Here is a 20,669-nt window from a genome sequence, read left to right as displayed (position 1 = left end):
AGAAGATTGCAATAATATTACTCGTTGACGGAATTGTTTGTATTTATAAGAGGAGAGATGCGAGGAGATGTGAGCCAGAGTGTATTTATAAGCATATAAGGCACGGTACCTGCACCGGCTATATAATTATTCAGATAAAAGATATAGCGCGATCAGGGACCACGTTAAATATAATTTTGGTACGACGTATAGCGCGACCCCTGATCCACGCTGTACCCCTACGTGGCGTATAGCGAGGATCAGGGGGCGCGTTATACCCACGTGGCGTCAGATCACCGTATATCGCGGGGCAGGGGGCGCGCTATACCCACGTGGCGCCAAATCAGCATATAGCGCGGTGCAGGGGGCGCGCTTTTCTACTAAGGGTGTTAGATCGGGAAATATAGTATGACAGGTGTTAGATCGGTAATAATACCGATCACCGGTGATATACCGGGAAAATAACCAAAGATATATATAGCATAGCTTAAAAAAAAATCCAAAAAAAATATAGTAAATACGAATGAAATATACATATAATAAGGGTTAAAACGAAACAAATAAAATTAGATGGCCGAATTAGAAGATAATCGAGGGAATTAAAACCGATTTTTTTAAAAAACATCATTTCCTCTTCTTTCTCACCGAACCCCTCCCTTATTCTCTCCTTTTTCTTTGCCCAGTTCATGTGTTCTTGATGAACACATGAACTCCCCCACCAATTTCAGATTCCGGCCACCGTTGTCGCCTCGCCGGCTGTCGTTGGACGGCGCCGGTCGCCGTTCATCGACAGTAAAACTTTATTTTTTTGTTTTTCAAAAGCTTTTCAAAATTCCTTTTCAAAAATCAAAATATTTCTTTAAAACAACTCGTCCTCGGGGCTAGATCTAAGAAAATAGATCTCGAAAACGCCCCGTTCATCGGCCAAAAGCTTTCTTTTTGTTTTCTTTCGAATCAAAACACAACGAAAGGAGATAAAAACGACATGCAGAGGATCGAACGAATGAAAAGGTACACAAAAATATACCTTTATTTTATTTCTACTTCGAACAATGCTTCCAAAGCTGTTACAATATTCTTTTGAATTTTGTGCGACTCTCGTAACCTCTGTGTTTGCTAGCGTTTTTTTGGCTCAAAAATTTGTTGTATTTATGCCGTAAATCGGTAATCCAAATGTCCCTACAAATAGATGATTACATGAATTTATAGGAAATAGGAAAAATCCTATTTTTAGGTGTTTCCATCCTAATAAAACACTAATGCTCTGTGTTTGTGTTTCATGCATCCACGTTTGTTGGCGTGTTGATGATGTTGTCGTGAATCTCGGGCGGTTGTGGATGTGGGAGAGATGTGCGGTGCTTGGAGAGTCTTCGGGGGCGAAGTGCGGCCGTGAAGCTCGGGCTTAGGAAATTCCTTGCGGCGATGGGATTAGACCATTGCTAGGTTTCTGGAAACCCTAATCTGGGTTGGGTTGTTGGGTTGTCTGCATTTGGGCACCAATTGGGCCTGAAAAGAAAAAAAAAGAATAAATAAATATACTATATAAATGAATATATAATATATTCATAATATAAATATATATTATATATAAGGATGAAATTTAGTGTCTTCACATATAAACTATGAACATAGAATTAAACAATACAAAGATGTTTGCCTTTGATTTTTCTGGGATTCATTGACATCTGATAGAAAAAGACATGAATAAACAGATTTTACCTTCAAAAACTCCAGATTTTGTCAACCCCAACTCTATGATGGTGTTTTCTATACATAAATTAAGCTTTACTTGGAACAGTCATGTATTGTGTTTCAGGCAATTGTTTGAGGCAGATCCTCGTACCCTTCATCCGCATTGAAGGAATAGATGTCACCCGTCGCATTCTGCTTCGTTCGAGACCCTCGGTGTTTGTCGAGATCAGATGCAAAGATCAGGAACTGATCCTGCGGCTTAAGTTTTCTAATAAGGATCGAGGGTTCTGCTGTAATAACCGGCCTTTAATGGGAACAGGGTTTCCGTATCGCTGAAAGATCGAATCTTTATAAAACTCGGGTTTCTTCAGGTAAACATCACCAATAGATCTTGACACCTGAAATAAGAAAACAAAACTGCTTAGACCACCACAATGCTTAAGATAAAAGACAGTAGTTACATAAGCTTAGTATTATGCTTCAGGAGTCTGCATTTTGTTCATCTCATGCATAGAAGGCATACTGTATGACAAATAGCTGCACGAGACGGTAAAGAGAGTCAGACCGGAATATTCGTGGAAAGTCGGAAGGATAACCGGTTTCGGAATAAATTTCATAGCAATGTGCAATGCATACAAGCGTAAATATACCTATCCACCAAGAGAAAAATCAGAATGCTTGCAAGCAATACCAAAGAAATACGTAAATGATTTTGCTTTCGGGCGGATATAGATCGAATTCATTGTGAAGCACAAAAAAGAGAAGAAAAATCGACGTTGAGTTCATCAACGACTACTAGAATCAATATACTGACTATTCTTGAAACTGATTGCTCTTAAAATAATCTTATAAATCAACTTGTCAACAGAATTGTACCTGGATTATGCCCTCAATCCTCCAAACTCCGCGGGTATACACCGCTATATGAGAATCATCGGGATGAAGCTCCTCGACCTCCTTCCGGACTTCCTCAACTCCGACATTATGATCTGTTGACAGCCTCTCTGCCACTACCTTGTTTACTTTCTCCTCTGAAACTCTCTTGCCAAGAACGGCTCTCGAGTCACCAAGATTCGCCACGTATAACACATCGTTTGAAATTGCACCAACTAGACAGCATGATCCAACCGACTCAATTTGAGGCCTTAAAGAAAATGACCGCTTCACCAAATGCAAAAACTCTTCTTCAGTGGCATTGAATGCCCTCTTCATCACATCTGCAGATAATCCCCCTTGTTCTGTAGCAAATTCTACAATGAAGAATAGAAAACAAAATTAAGGGTCCCCATCAATCTTTTCAAAATAAAAATACGTAGTAATCAATGGAAAGGAACAAATCCCATGAATAAAATGAGCTGAAAGTGTCCAAAATTTAATTAAACTTGCAAACAGACACATTTAGAAAAAATAGTTCATATTCATTGTATACACAAATGCAATTATCAAACAAATAAAACAAAAGTGACAATAGACACTTGTAAATTGAGTCTAAATATCCATATACCGATAAATATACTCTGAAACAATGTTTAAAACAAAAAGAAAAAAGAAAGAAAGAGATTTTCCACCAAATTCTATTTACCCATCAAAATAGAAAAGAAAAGGCCTCGGTACTAATATAACCATTGTTTACATATTTGATAACTCCATTGACAGCTTAAGGTTTCATTGCCATGGACATAAAGATATACATACATACATACATACATACATACATACATACATACATAATACACACACATAAATATACATATATGTATGTATATGTGTATGTATTCATGCCATAGCTAAACACGTACAAGCAAAGACATGCCCCATATCCAATAATCTATAAAGTACCATGAAACTTCATTTTTGTCGCTAATCCTTAGCAAGGAAAGATATGGTATATATTCTATATGAACCCCCCAAAAAAAGAACACATTCTTTCATTTATTGAACGAGTCATTTTTTATATTAAAATATGTTTATAAAAAATAATATTCCCTTGTTAGGTATGTGAAATTTTAGATTTATAATATGGAAAAGCAACTTAGAAAAAAAATATGTCTAATATAACATTTTAATAATTGATTGTATATGGAAATTACGTACAATAAATTAACTATTGTCCACGCATCAAACTTGTGTATGCGAGAGTAAATGCTTTCCGCATTTAATATTTTGATTTTCTTTGAATTTTTTTTCTATAGAACCATAGTAATTATGAAAAATAAATAGAAATTTTATATTTCAATTTAATATTTACATATATATAATGAAAGTAATAAAGATATTTTCCATATTTAAGTATGTATAAATCTTATATGCGATTTAATACTTTAATTGGGAAAGTGTACTGAAAGATGATACTGTTCTCATATATATAATTATTGATTTTTGATCTATTTATCGAATAATTTATGTCAAATATTATAAAGTCATCATGCGGTATCTAACGTGCTATTCAAGATTCTTTGTGCGAAATAACGTGATATTCAAGATTCAAGTTTTGACAACAAAACTTCAAGCGATTGACAGGCTCTCAAAATTATGTTTCTATCAAGGAGCTTTTATAGTATACTTCTTCTACAGTAGGGGCAGTCCCCACACGTCCTGACCCAAGGATCCAAGCAAGCAAAATGGAACCTGTGCCCACACCGAAGCCGTGTCAGCACATCTCCTTCTCCGAAGCTTTCGAGACATATACTGCAATCCCTTGATTCCCTTGACTTCGTTCTTTCAACGTCCAACTCTTGGCTGCTGAAAACTTCCAACGGCAAACGGTTGACAGCCTCCAGAGTAAGTCCGGAGGCTTCTTGCTCGTTTCGTGTAACAATTGAAACCTTTCTGTTTCAGAAGTTAATGGGGAACCCCTAGGTGCCAACCCTGTAGAGAGTTCGGTTACGCTTCTCAAATCATCATCTGATACATGCTCCCGGTGGTAAGCATTGTGTGGGTTTCTACTGTTTTGCCTGAAGAAAATAAGAGGAAGAAACCAAAACCAAAATGAAAAAGAAAAAGAAAAAATCAAACCATAGGTGCCAACCCTGTAGAGAGTTCGGTTACGCTTCTCAAATCATCATCTGATACATGCTCCCGTGGTAAGCATTGTGTGGGTTTCTACTGTTTTGCCTGAAGAAAATAAGAGGAAGAAACCAAAACCAAAATGAAAAAGAAAAAGAAAAAATCAAACCATGATGTAAGAAATTTTTAAACCACAATTTTTGCTTTAGATGTCCATTGATTAATGCGAGATCTAACATAAATGCGTCCACTATTGAACGCCACACGCAGCATAAATACAATACAGGTTCGAGTGGTCCACATGCTTCCCTCAACCGGTTAGGAAACGAGTAATACTAATTTGCTAAGTAAATGAAGTGGGAGCAGATGTGGTGTGGATTGTCATAGCGATAGTGATGTTAGTACTAGGAACCACTATTACAGCATAGAAAGCACCAGCAGTTGGACTGGAAAATAGTGGTAAGTGATGCAAAAACCATCACCAACTTAATAGAAAGAACCAAAAACAGCAGGGGGTCTGCAAATTATGGTATCACTGGTAGGGGAGTAACGAAAAAATATCCGCTTTATCGTATAATGAATGACAAGCATAAAAGCAAAATGTTTTTAAGGAAAAAGAAAAATCCTGCAGAAACATGATGGTTTAGTTAGGCAACTCTATGGAAGTATCTAGGACATCAAAGGCAAAGACAACAGTAGAAGTTAAATTCATTAGTGAACCCACCCAACTGAATTGCTGAAAAATTGTGCATGGCAAGTTTTGGACTGAGCAAAATTGTCATCCTTAACCAGCTATAACCCAGAGTCATCTTCCTAACAGCTGTATCATATGATACGGTATCTCCTGTATTGCTAAACCAATCAACTCCTAATGCCTCTAATACAAGGCCCCATATTTACTTTTGGATTCACTAATTATAATGGAGCACAATCAACAGCAAAGACACTGAATCATTCTACAGATTATGACACGGATTGCTCATACAATAGTTGCTTCTTTTGATTATTTTACACCCTCAACAGATCCACAAAATCAAAGTACAAGAGCAAAAATATCATCTGAATCCAGGTAAACTTTTGCATATTTCCACAAGAGCCATCCATGCAATCATCAACTTGAGAAATATAATAAAGGTGATGTTTTAACGGAAATTTCCATCAGACCAAGAATAGCTGGGACTAGAGGAGCAAAACAAATTGAGTGCCAAAGGTAAGTTCACCATCATGGATAAAAGTGGCTTCCACACGATGTCAAAGATCATGCAGATATAAGTATCCAATATAAATTAGAGCATGATTCAATAGCTATTAGTATAATTTACTTGTCCTTGCACTTTGACAAGAAATAATAACATGCGTAATCCAAGGAAGAGAAATGTGAAAACTACAAGTTTCAACTTGCAGAGAGCTCTAAGTACCAACCTGTTTCCAGAAACAGACACGCCTCTCAGTCGCTCAAGAAGCCTCTCTCTTGCAAGTAGCACAGCTCCAGGAAGCCTTTCATCTGAACTCAAGCTTCGTCCGCTTACATTGCTTACACCATCCGCATTTAAACCATTGCTCGATACAAGCTCGCTGGTACCTTCATCGAACCTTGCTCTTGCACGCCTCTCATTTGATCTCAATCTTTGCCTTCTAGAGCTGTTTACAGTGTCTGCATTTAACCCATTGCTCGGTACAAGCTCACTGATACCTTCATCAAACCGCACTGATGGACGCTCCTAGAAAAGCCATATTCAATACAGAATTATAAAATAAATAAGGTAATGATACAATCTCAATGCATCCAAATATAAGTAATTCAGGAGAGGAAAAATAAATTATAAAAAAAACAGGTAACAGTATCAAACCACGGCACCTAGTCGATTCCTGTATAGGTCGGTGGCTAAATTTTATTACAAGTGAACCAAGGGTTTAGTTAATTATCAAGAAAGTTTTACATTTATATACAACGTCTTTTAAGTAATTCCACTGATAAATTTAGTTTAAGACTATTGAATTTCAGTCAGAGCAAAGTTCAACATTGAAGCATAAACCATACAACCAATTAATTAAATACAATTTTAAATTTAAAAATTAAAATTGCAATTTATTGTACCTTCCAAAAATAATACCCACACCAACATACTTTTTTTTTCTTTCAATTTCTCTATTTCTCAGCAACCTAGCAACAACTAAATAATAGATAGAAAAAGGTAAATGAGAAATTGAAAAATTGAGCGTACAGAGAGGGAGGAAGCACGCGAGCTGAAGTGGCGCACGTGGGAAGACCGGCGAGAGAATCGCCACCGTCTAAATCATGCCTGTTATGGTGATGACTGAGATGATTCCGGCGATGGTGGTTCCGTTCAATTGATGATCCAGTCCCTGAATCCGGATCGGGTCGACCCACTCTCGACCTTCGAGTGTAGAACAACTCCGAAGCACTAGTCATCCAACTAAAACCGCAAATGCTTTTACTTGTCCCCAAAAGAGATGAAACCCCAAATTATCCTGAGCTGATTTGCGGATTAAAAATTCCCCTCTTTTTTAATCGAAAAAACAATTAAATATACCTTCCCAAATTCCAATTATTTTTGGATTAAGGAAAAGAAAATGAAGAGCAGCTAGTGAATTCTTCGAAGAAACGCGGGGAAAATTGCTGCAAAGAAAAATCGATAGCCTTAGCTTCATAGGAACACATTTTTTTTTATCAAATTCAAAGAAACATACTAAATAGGATCAATTCCGATGTTAAATTTGGTTTTATGCCTACGGCTTGGGTAAAGTAAACAACTTACTTTATAAATGGGTTTAATTCAGCAGACATCCCCATTATGTCTAAATATTCTATTAGTCCTCAACTTAACATATTGTATTTAAATAATATATGTTAGAATTTGATCAATTTATTTTAAATAGTTTTCTATTAAATCTGAACTGGAATTTAATGTTTAATTCATCAATTAAATTAATAAAAAATCAATTTATATAAATTTATATCTTTTAATAGTCTAAACATTAGAGATAATATTTATGAGATCTCATGAGATAACAATTATCCCTTTAACCAATGAAATCATTTATTTGTTTTTTTCTTATCGATGAAAATCAATAAATGTAATCAACTTTGATAGATATGATCCAAAAGTCGAATACCAATTCCTTCTATATCTCTCTGATTCTTCCTCAATGATCAAAATTCAAGTAATACTGTTTGATTGCATTTATCATTCAATGTCGACAATAATACTTTTGTTTTATCTTTATTTTCTTAAGTTGTTTGGTCTTTCTTTGTATGTACCATTTTATAAAAAGATTGATTCCAATGAAAAAAATGATACAATGTCTATACATTAAAGTTTAATTAAAACATTTGAAAACGCGAGAATCAATTTGAAATATAAATTATAGTTTGGGATATGTACTAGAATTTACCCTTGAAAAGGACAAACGACAATGGTATAATAGTTAGTTTATGCGTCCGTAGGAGAAGTGGCATTTACAGAAGCCACGTGTTATGTGCCACGTCAGTTGTTGGGCTGAAATGATTGGCTAGATGTGAGGGCCGTCAACAACGGTTTGCTCACTGGAAAAAAACAATCAGCGCCGTTGACTGTTTTTTATTGACAATGTGAGAACAAGGATGGACGGAATGGTGTTGGTGTTGGGGTTAGGTCGCACCTTCTAGAAATTTTAGATTATCTTATATTATGTATTTTTTTTATATTTTTTATATTTTATATAATTATTTAATTTATATTCCTTGAGATTATATATAATTTTTTAAATTAGTATTCTTTTAACATAAATTCTATGTACATCTCATATGAAAACACAAATATATTATTATAAAAATTTTAATATATAATTATTTCAATAAAATATTACTCGAAAATATATGGAACAAGTATAGAAAATACACAATATCACCGGATAATTGATGTGCTGTCCTAACTAAAAAGTAAGTCGTGTCAAATAAAGATCTTGTAGAATGTGTTGTAAAATTTTAGGTTAAGGTTGAATTTTTTATAGACTCAATTTATTATTTTATTTTTTATATATTCATATTAATTTAATTCTTAAAGTTATTTAATTGTATCATCATATTATTGGAAAATTTTGATAATTTTAGAGCTTTGAATGAGAAATTGATCGAAACATTGTTGAGTAAAATGTGGAACTAATTGTCAGTTCATAATGTGCATACGTGCATGATGTGGGTAACGTTAATGTCCGAACCGGTCAGACCTTTTGTGGACTTACGAATATTTTAATCCAAATGTGAAATTTTCCTTAAATTGAGCGTATGTTCTCAAAATTTATTTTTGAATTAGAAGGATAAATATTAAAAAGTTACTTTAATCAAAATAGTAATTTTGAAAATTGCTTAATTGTTTGATTCTCATTAATGCTTTATTAGGTCAAAAATTTTCAATTGTTCACATGTGAAATCTCTATAAAAATTGTGTTAACCTACTAGGTTAAATAAATAAAAAACAACTCAAAAACCAATTCAAAAGAATTATTTTCTTTAGTTTTGGTGATAGGCAAAAACAAAGAATAGTTTGTGATCTCTGCAGTTGTGCTACTGTGCGATGATCATCTCATTGTTGTATCCTAGGAGACAAAAGACCAAAGATCTCGATCACCAAGGAGTGGCAAAAAATCTGTCTTAAGGAATAATTGTGTCGGTCGGGTTTAAACATTGATGAAATTGTGGTCACTTTAACTTTTATAGTTCAATTTCAAATTTAGTCCTTGTTAGTTCTAAAATGAAAAAAAAAGTTTTGGCTTTCAAACAAAATTTTTTATGCAGTTCATGTTTTTAATATAATTTTTTTATTAGTATAAGGTGATTATAAAGTAATATGTATTCAAAGATTCTTAATCATTTGATAATGAACATTCAAACACTATTACAGTCATTGTGCATGAACCCAAACTTCTAGAGATAACTATCATTTCTTTAATCACTGAGGTCGTTTGATTGGTGCTTAAACTTTTTTAAATGAAAATATTCAAACATAAAATTCAACTAAACATTCGGATATTATACATATAATTGATCTTTCCATACATTTGATCTTGACTCTTTCATTTCATATTAATCTTATAAATATAATTACAAAATAAATATATGATAGTTTATAAATCACATATTAATTATATTTTATGAAGGGTTAAGAATACAAGTTGTCTCTCGACTAAGGATATTGTTTTATTGAGTCATTCTACTATTAAAAGTTACAAAATGATCCCTCAATTATAAGGCATTACTTTGTTGAGTCAATCAACTATTAAAAGTTACAAGATGATCACTTGACTATTCATATGTTTCAAACTCATCCGTTTTCGTTGAAAAAATGATGACAGTCTGAGTTGGACGTTAACTTGTTGACTGTAATATGATAAAATATGATCCCACAATCTCAAATGACTATCATATCTCAGTAAATAGATTAATGTTCAACTCAGCTTGTCATTATTTTTTTAACGAAAATGATAAGTTTGAAACATATAGACATCCAATGATTATTTTATAACTTAATAGTCGGATGACTCAATAAAGCAATACTCTATAGTTATAGGACCATCTTATAGCTTTTTATAGTTGAGGGACTCAATAATGCAACACCCTATAATAGGGAATTATTCGTGCCCTTATATTTAAAGTATAGTGCAACTTTAAGGGTAAATTACACGCTTACTCACTGATTTTACTCTCTCTCACATTTCACTCATCGTATTTTCAATTTTTTCAATTTGCTCAATGAACTTTAGACATTGAATTTTTTTTGTCACTCGACCGTTTACTTAGTAACAAGGTGCTCATGTGACTTATTTTAATAATAAAACATGTCACATAAGATTATAATTAAAAAGATAAATTACATGTTTACTCACTAAACTTTACTCTCCTTTTTACTCATTATAGTTTTAATTTTATTTCAATTAATATGACAACATCATAACGCCGTTAGAAATTTTTGGTCGAGTGACAAAAAAGTTAAATTTAAAGTTTAGTGAGTAAATTGAAAAAAGTTTAAAGTACGGTAGTGAAATAGGAGAGAGTAAAGTTCAGTGATAAGCGTGTAATTTATCCCACCTTTAAGTATCATCATAACACATAAGATAACAATGGAACATAGATTCATAGAGTATCATTACACGCCGGTAGAGATAATTTCAACCGTTTTGGCCAAAATACTTCATTCATAAAACTTTATTCAGTAACTCTTCTGAATGACTAATTTTGTTTGATCGTCATATATCTCCACGGAAATAGTGATCGTCCTGAAATAGTGATTCACCGGGCTCTGGTTTATCGACACCATCCACGTTCCTGACCCAAAAATCCGGTCGGAAGAAGCCGCCGTGGCCGGAACATCATCCATCACCCATTCATGGCCTTTGGGGAAGTATATTCCACTCTTTGGATGAGGAGCCTAGGTCGAGGAACCTTTATATCGTTGTTACTGTTGCAGTTGTTAATAATCTCCCGGTCTGCCCCAGCAATTTTGCTCAAGGGTCGCTCAACTCGCTTACATTCCCTGCACCCAAATTTCACTCATTATTAAATCAAACCATCATAAATAGGATAAATTACTTATTTGGGTCATTTACCTATTCGCATGTTTCCGTTTGGATACTCAACTATATTTATTTTTAAAATCATGCATAATATTATGTTTCGTTTATGTTTTAATCATCTGTCATTGGAGTCGACTATTGACCCAAAGAAATGATAACACAACATGATATAACAATAGTTTTAATCCTTAAAAATTAAATAATTTATCAATTTTGTCATAATTTAAAATAACCCAACAAAACTTTAGTATTTAAAACTTTTATCAATTTGATTTTGTTCTTAATTTGAAATAGTTTATTAATTTATTAATGCTTTTTGAGGATGTGTGCCTACTTTTAAAATTGTCAAAGCTTATGAACTTATTTTGTGAATGTCCTTTTTTTTCTTTTTACTTCAAAATCGTTGATCATCTCTGTCGACCAAACTCGTTGTTGTCTTTTTCAGGGATTTAAATTGCAGTTGCGGTCGCGGTCGCATTTTGTTCGGTTGTATTTACCGAGGTTGCAGATATAACGGATGTTATTGCAGTCATTGTGGATATCGCGGTGTTAATTTTTTCTAAATAAGTTGATTTAAAAAACTGATTTTTCCTAAAAAATGAAATATCGGAAAAATTACTAAATAGCATTCCGCTATTGCCGCGATTGGTCGCTATCCGTTAAATCGCAACCACGATCTACCGTTATTGGTTTGATTTTGATTTCACACCGCTATTTTCCGCGATAGCGGTATTGGACGCCGCTGTGACCGCGATACCACTATCTGACAGCTTTTTGAATCCTTGGTCTTTTTAATATTGTTGGTCGATTAAAACATAAATACGAGTATATGTGTGATGAGTAGATATAGATAGTTTACCATAATAATAATTATAGCAGCCCATAAACCAAGATATAATTGCAGTACACACGTACCTTAGCATAAAATCTTGCTTTTGGTGAAAGCAAGTCTTCCCATGCAATGCAGTTGTTGTTGTGTGATGAGAAATATCTTATAAAACCCTAAAATTAACGAAAACAAGGTCTTGCGAGTGTCTATGAATTGAATAACGTTAGGAGATGGATTTATATAATGCTTTGAAAGTGCGGGTTTTGTACTTAAAATTGTATCCCTGCGCCATGAATGAAGATTTTGGAGAATAAGTTCGATTGTGAAGGTTTGACGGAAGAAGAACATTATACTTTTAACTTTAAAGAAAATAAAGAGAGCAAAGAATATCGATTATCAGGTGTTCTTCCATGGTGGGGGTCAATTCAACGATCTGAGGTTATAAATAATGTTGGGTTATTCATCTAAAGGGCTTCAGAATATTGAGAAACTTTTAAGAAATAAGGATAGAGTTAGGAATATATATCGAAAGAGATAATAATTTATTAATAATTTAAATCTAAAAATCAAGTGAAATAAATTCTTATTTAATTAATATTCAAACTAATAAAGACAAAATGTCGTTCTATTAGAGATCGGAGGCCACATTTTCTCCATCCAATAAATGGCTTCGTTCACAAGTGATGTGACACTCGTATAACCCTAAATAATACATGCTTTTTAGTTATGGAAGTGTCATGTTCATGGAAAGAAAAAAGTCATGGAATTGTACCACCGATAATATATTCAATGAAAATAAACGTATTGCGGACGCATAAATTATATTATGAGTTGAATTTTTAAAATTTTAAGAATTAACGAATTTTTAAATTTCTAGTGAAAGCAAAATATATTATAATATAAATACATAGAAAAAATAAAATATATAATATTTTAAATTTTTAGGGGACGATTGTCCCTATCCCCTCTAGATCTATCCATGTTCTTTCTTACACACGTATGGATGAATTATTAGTTAAAGTTATGATTTCGTTCTTATATTATATTCAAGATTTGATTTAAATATTTTAATTTAATATAGCTCGATCCTTTTTTTTCGGAATGGTCCTTAAAGCTTTTTGACGGCTGGAATGGGATCGAACTAACTTAATTTTAAAACTTAGGGTTTAAGAAAATAAATTTAGAGTCGTCATTGACCTTTGGGTTAGGCAGGTCGAATACTTAAAAATTTTACCTTTTAAAATAATTTTAGAAAAAATTAAATTAAAAGATAAAAATAAACCATACTGCGTTGAACTAGAAATTCATTTTAAAATGGGGTTCGAGAGTCGATTACACGTGGGGAAGGGTGAGCACCCCCACAACGCCAAGAATTGGTACCCAAATTTATTATACGCCATTTTTTATGCTTGAGAATTGTAAATTTTAAATAATATTTTAATTATGACCTTTATGTATGAACTTCCCTTGTATTTGGGAGACTTTTCCATAGACTACCCATACAAAATAATAGTGACTTAATTTTATTTAAGGCAGTCTAAGATTGTATTTAAGAATCATTAATGTTAAAACTAGATCGACCTAATAAATGTATGAACAATCCTCGAGAAAGCACTTCCCTTGTATCTAGGAGACTTTTTCATGGGTTGTCCATACAAGGTGACATAGCAATAGTACTTTGACCTAAATAATTTATGCTAAATGAGGACAAAATTAAACATTTTAAGTTATGCATTAAAGGTACCTTTTAAAAAATGAAATACACAGAGACATTAAAATATGAAGATTAAAACCTAAAGCAACAAAAACATGGGGCTAAATACAGAAAATGGAAACTACATGGACTGATATAGAAATAAACCACTCGAAACAGGCTCAATATGTGCACATAAATAAAATAGAGGGGCCCAAAATAGAATATAACAAATCATCATTCAATATTAAATTCAAACAAATACAAACATAAGCATGGATCAAGAAATAAACATAAAAAACACAAGGGACTTAAAACATAAATAAACCATTTCATTAAATGACCGAAACATACAAAGGGTACAAACAAAAGAACCGAAAATGAAATTATCCCAAGCCCCAAAAATACAAACCCCTCAGCTCTCAAAACGCGTCATTCGGGCTTGATATTTAAGCCCCAAATCTATGCCCAAAATAGCCATAAACCCTAATTTGTTTCATTTTCAAACTTTTACCCAAAATAGAAAATCTTTTCTCTCAAACTATTCTCCTTTATCCCCTTCGCTGAAACTCAAAACCAGTTCCAACCACCGTGTTTTGGTGGTCGAGAACAACAAACTACTCCTAAAAGACCCCCTTACTCACCAGAAACCCATAAACTAGACGCCCTTACTCACCAGAAACCCATAAACTAATTCATCTCCCCCACGAACCTAAAAACTCTCGAAAGCCCCTCTTTTCGCAACCCTCATTCTCTCAAACCTAGATCTAGAGTGGATAGGGGTTTACCTTAAAGAAAGGCGATGTTTTTTACTCCGACGAGAAGGATTCCGAGCCCCAAAAGTAAGAATCTCTCATTTTTCTTTTTTTTTTTATTTATTTTCTCTCGGTTTTTTTCTTTTTCGTGGATGCCTCTCTATTTTTGCTCATTTTATGATATGGGTTTTCTCTTTTTATACACCCTAATTTCTTTTTGTTTTGCGTTTTTCTTTTGCATGCAAAAAAGGGGTGCCGTTGATGGAATTTGCTTTTGCTGCTTTGAGGGTCAATATCTATTTTTTCACAAAACGGTTTCTTTTTATTTGCCTCATGTGTGAGAATAATGAAAAGGTTAAACCTTTCCCGTAGATCCGTTCGACGTGGCTCCATCCAAGAGGTGTTCTGTGTCCTTTTTGGCATTTTATGAAAAATTATTTTACTGTCCTTCGCCTCTATCAACCTTTACAGTGTGGTGCGATGATTTGTACGGATGAGAGAAAGAGACCGATTTACGTACGCGTTAAATTCTGAGGAACCCTTGAATAACGTGTGGGAGAGGTAAAAGGCCTTTAATTCATTTCACGTGCCGCTTGTGAATCATTGGATTGATTCGAACATCAAATTGGCTTGTGACCTGGGCCGCTGATTTCCATCACCAATTTTATGGTTATCAAACGTTATATGGGCCGTTGGATTGGTTCATATCTAATTGCCATGTTGCGGCTGTGCGATCTGCCATTTGGGTTATGATGAAACCCTAAATTCATTGATCTTGGACCGTTGGATTGGGTCAGATCCAACAGGTGTCCCTTGGCTGCTCGAATGACATTTGCATAAAACCCTAATTTCTCTTAAGGGTAAATCTGGGTCGTTAATCACTCTTAATCTGACGGCTGATATATAATTACGTATTTGATAGGGTTTAACCCTAATATTCACTTTTGTTCATTTAACCTGAATCGTCAGATTGGTTCAGATCTGACGGCTGGACCAAGAAACGATGATGACCTGAAATGAAAATATGATTAATTAAAAATAATACATAAGCAAAAGAAAAAAAAAAAAATATAATATATACTTAATACTTTTATTTTATACTAATATATATTATAAAATTTATTTTCAAAAGCTATGTTTTAATTCTTGATTTCCAAACTATAAAATAATATTTATATTAATTTCGAAAATCAAAATTTCAAAACTATATAATATATTTATATTATTTCAAAAACCATATTTCAAAATTATATAATATATTTATGACTCTTCAGGGAAGAATCAGATCTAGAAAACTCGACTTCAGATAGAATTGGGGTTGGTTTAATTCACTACTCTTCAGAGATAATCGAATATGAAAAAGGGATATGCTCACTGCTCTTCAGGGAAGATCAGATTTGGAAAGTTTTGACTCACTCCACTACTTTAAGGGAAGATTGAATTGGGGTAGATTTGCTCCACTGCTCTTCAGGGAAGATCAAATCTGAAAAATGGATATGCTCCACTACTCTTCAGTGAAGACCAGATCTGGAAAATTTTGATTCATTTCGCTGCTCTTCAAGAAAGATTGAATCGGGTAGATTTGTTGCACTGCTCTTCAGGGAAGATTAAATCTAGAAAAAAAGGATATGCTCCACTGTTATTCAGGGAAGATCATATCTAGAAAGTTTTGATTCATTCTGCTGCTCTTCATGGAAGATTGAATCGGGGTATATTTATTCCACTTCTCTTTAAGGAATATCAAATCTAGGGAAAATGGATACGTTCCACTTCTCTTTAGGGAAGATCGGATCTAGAAAGTTTTGATTCATTATGCTGCTCTTCAAGGATGAATGAATTGGGGCAGATTTATTACATTTCTCTTCAGGGAAGATTAGATCTAGAAAATTTTGATTCATTCCACTGTTCTTCAGAGAAGATTAATCGGGGTAGATTTGTTCCACTATTCTTCAGAGGAGATCAATATGAAAATTCAAATATTATAATTTGTTATCTTATATTGAAATTTTTTGAAAGTATCACTACTCTGCCTTGAATCTCGTGATCGTTGAATTCCTCAATCTTGGGGCTTGGAACGAATCACTTTTTTTTGAAGCTTTTACTACCGTTGGTCTCCTACTTTTTGGAAAGGACCTGGAAATACTTAATCAATTCCATGCATTTTATGAATATCATGCTCCAATTTATATCTAAAATGTATGCAATAATGCAATTCTCCGGTACTTTTGGTTATCGAGGATAAAAGGTCTTTCTTCTGCTGATCACTTCTTGAATATGATCTTGTTACAAGCTTTAGTGTAACCAATGGTTCACCCGACTCACAATCTTAATCAGCTAAGCCCAAGCTACATTGTATTTGCTCTCTGAAGTCAAACGATTTGTAGACTCAACTATTGGCTAGAAACTTCATTCATCAAGTTACGATCTTTTGCTGTTACTCGATCCAAACACCTTTAATAGCAAAGAACAAAATTTTCCTCTTTATGAGCTCCAGTTATGTTTTAAGGCATGCCTCCCCTACTGGTGACAAAGGGTTTTGAACCATCCCAAGTTGTTGGGATCCGTAAGACACCTCGATAATTCATTCATCTGGCTATCTGCCATGCAAGATTCCTGCTAAACCTTTGTCAGCTTCAAAACACATGCATTTTTCCAAGACTTTTTGCACACTAATACATGTTGATCCTATGTTTTCAAGTCAGTTAAACACATGTATTAAATTTTAATATAAGATGCTTGCAAAGAAGGCTAATAAAGAAATATTTCATTTGATTTATATACATGTAGAGATATGTTTTTAGGGTAAATACATGACAAACATTTACTAAAAGAAGTAAAATAAAATGAAATAGATGCTCCCAAATATCAAGAGTAAGGATGCTTTTGAACTGACACGCGCAGAGTAACTCAAGTTAGCTTATATAAAGAGGATCTCGAGAATTGTGACAATGTATAAGGGTGTGAAGTTACCCCTGGATTACCAAATCTCCAAAAATTGGATGTCATAAAACCAATATTGAATCTTGAACTTATGGTTTTTCATTTAGACCTTTTCAATTATGAGTCCCAAATAAGATTTCCACTTGACGTCATTCACACGAGAATACTTCTTCAGATTTACCATCTTTATTTCTAGAACTAATCACCTATTAATTCAGAACCTTCACCTTGCACGACTCTTGAACCCTTCATCACTCAAGCTGCCATTCCCAGGTTTTTAACTTGAGGCCTCATTTGGTTTCAAGACACCCTTTTACGGATTTTTATCTTGAACCCTTTTTATTTTACTTTCTCTTTTTTCCTCCTTTTTTTTCTCTTTTTTTCTTTTATTTTCCCCCTTTTTCCTTCAGGCGAAATACTTTTTCACAACATCAGAGGTAACAGGATTGGGTAACTCTGATCCATCTATCTCAGTAAGGATCAAAGCTCCTCTAGAGAAGGCTTCTTTATCACATAAGGTCCCTTCAATTTTGGCATCCATTTTCGTCGAAAATTGTTTTGAATTGGTAGAATCCTTCTAAGTACCAGATTTCCTTAATAAAATTCTCATGGGTGTATTCTTATCATGTGCCCTTATGATCGATTTCTGGTATATTTGACTGTGACATATAGTTTTTAATATTCTTTCTCCAATCAAGTTCAATTGGTCATATCTAGTTCTCACCCATTTTTCTTCATCTATCTTAACTTATGATAACACTCGAAGTGATGGGATCTCTACCTCAATAGGTAATACAACTTTCATTCCATATACTAAAGAAAACAAAGTTGCCCCAATCAAAGTAAACACATACGTTCGATAAGCAAACAAGGCAAACGTAATTTCTCATGCCAATCTCTATAAGTTTCGACCATTTTTACAAGAGCCTCTTAATGTTCTTATTAGCTGCCTCTACTACCCCATTCATTTTAGGACTATAAGTGGTGGAGTTATGATATTTTATATTGAACCGCGCACAAGCTAATCCCATCATCTTATTATTTAAATTCAAAGCATTGTCGGTGATGATTCATTTTGGCAAATCATATCAATAGATAATTTCCTTCTTTTATACTTTTATACGAGGCCACTTTATCCACTTGGTAAAGTGATCTATTGCCACCAATATGAATCGATGACCATTAGAAGCCTTGAGTTTAATTTGTCCAATAATGTCTATCCCCCACATAGAGAAATGCCACAGGGTAGTCATTACATGTAATGGTGTGGAGGCCTGTGAATTTTGTGTCCATAGGTCTGGCGATTATGGCATTTTCTCACATGGTTGATATAATCACTTACTATTGTTGACCAATAATACCATGATCTCTTTATTTTCTTGGCCAAGGCATACCCATTGGGTTGAGTACCACACACTCCCTCATGTATTTCTTCAATGATTATTTTAGCTTTGTTTACATCCACTGTTGAAAACATTTTGATGTTTCGATATAATAAATAAAATCTAAATGAATTTTAAGATTTTATATTCTATCAAAATTATTACTCCAAGTTTTCAAATGTCAATTTTAATCCTTACTTACGTATAAAAATTTTAATCTTAAAATATTTTTGAAACAATTTTTACAAAGTATTTTGAACCTTAATCGAGCCAAAAATGAGTTTTAAGTAGGGGTGTACCGATACACTCTTCGGTGTACCGATACCCCTAAATTTCGAATGTAATAAGGGTATCGATACATAGCCTAGTGTATCGATACCCCTCATGTTATAATTAGCTCTGAGAAACATCGAATGTAATCAGTGTACTGATACCCCTGGGGTGTACTGATACACTTAGTCAAATAACGGTCAAAATATTTGAATTTTACACTGGGTGTACTGATACCCTTTGAAGGTGTATTGATACCCCTACGCTCCCAACATATTTTTTAAATGGTATTCACACCATAATGGCTCTATTAACTTCACCAATGATCCCCAACGTTCAGAATCAATCCAATGTGTATTTAAACAAGTTCTGAAGCCAATGATCAACAAGAATTAATAAGAGAAGCTAGAGAATCAAAGAGAAAGCCTTAAACTTATTGTTTGATCAATTTAAGCCTATTTTTCATTCATATTCATTTTACTTTCAAGATTACCATTTGTGATCAATTGTATTTATTCTTGAGTGTTATTTATTTGTTCTAGAATTGTGCAAACAATCTACCTTGTGAGGTTTTCTGTAAGTTTACGGAATTTGTAATTTTCTCTTTGAGAGAGAGTGTTCTCAAGAATTTGGGGTATATTTCTTGAGGGATTTGTAAGGTTACTCTTTTTCCTCAAAAGAAAGACAAATTATTGAATTTGTGGAAAATCCTTAGTTGGATAACTAAGGTAGTGGACGTAAACTTTGGTTGAGAAAGTCGAACCACTCTAAATCACTGTGCAAATATTTTCAATTTTCTACAAAAGTTTCCACCAACATTTTAATTGCCAATTCACCCCTTTGGCTTATTCATCCGATCGATTAACTCAACAATTGGTATTAGAGCTACACTCATTTGAAGGTTTTACCACCTTTGAGTAAATTCGGGAAGAGTTAAATCGAGAAAGATGATGTCCACTTCCGGTTAATTATCCATGGAAGACTCCCGACCAATTGACATGCCTCCTTACTTCAATGGAACAAATTATCGTCGTTGGAAGATGTTAATGATGATATTTATCCAAGCACATGATCTTGAAGCTTGGATGATAATCAAGAAAGGATATTCTTCTCATACTAAGAATACAAAGAAGTGGAGTGATCAAGAACGGAAGAAAGCTCAACAAAACGCTAAGGCTATGCACATGTTGCGTTGTGCAATTGATGCTGATATCTATAAAGAAGTTTATTCTTGTTCAAATGCCAAGAAGCTATGGGATAAGCTTGAAGAAATCTATTGAGACGAGAAAGAAGAACCAATAAGGGTGATGTCTCTATTAGCTCTAGAAGAGCCTGAGGTATCTTCAAACTCAAATAGACTAAATTCATATTCTTTTAATGAGTTACAAGATGCTTATGATGAATTATTTTGGAGTTTGAGACCATGAACTCCACATATAAGAAATTGATTTTTAAATTTATAGCTAAAAATGATCTTCTTTTGAAAGCTAAAATAGACTTGGAAAATCAAAATGAAATGTTGAAAAAAGAGTTAGAGCTTTCAAAAATGA

General features: G+C 33.7%; 2 pseudogenes; both read right to left on the bottom strand.

Annotated features, from left to right (window-relative positions):
- Positions 1-1,752: 1,752 nt before the first annotated feature.
- On the bottom strand, positions 1,753-2,937 carry LOC120120607 (annotated as a pseudogene).
- Positions 2,938-4,165: 1,228 nt separating this feature from the next.
- LOC120120608 lies at positions 4,166-13,909 on the bottom strand (annotated as a pseudogene).
- Between the last annotated feature and the right edge of the window lie 6,760 nt (positions 13,910-20,669).

This window comes from Hibiscus syriacus, unplaced genomic scaffold (assembly GCF_006381635.1).
Source record: "Hibiscus syriacus cultivar Baekdansim isolate YM2019G1 unplaced genomic scaffold, ASM638163v2 tig00110342_pilon, whole genome shotgun sequence".
NCBI classification, from domain to species: Eukaryota; Viridiplantae; Streptophyta; class Magnoliopsida; order Malvales; family Malvaceae; genus Hibiscus; species Hibiscus syriacus.
This window is presented reverse-complemented; position numbering and strand designations above follow the sequence as displayed.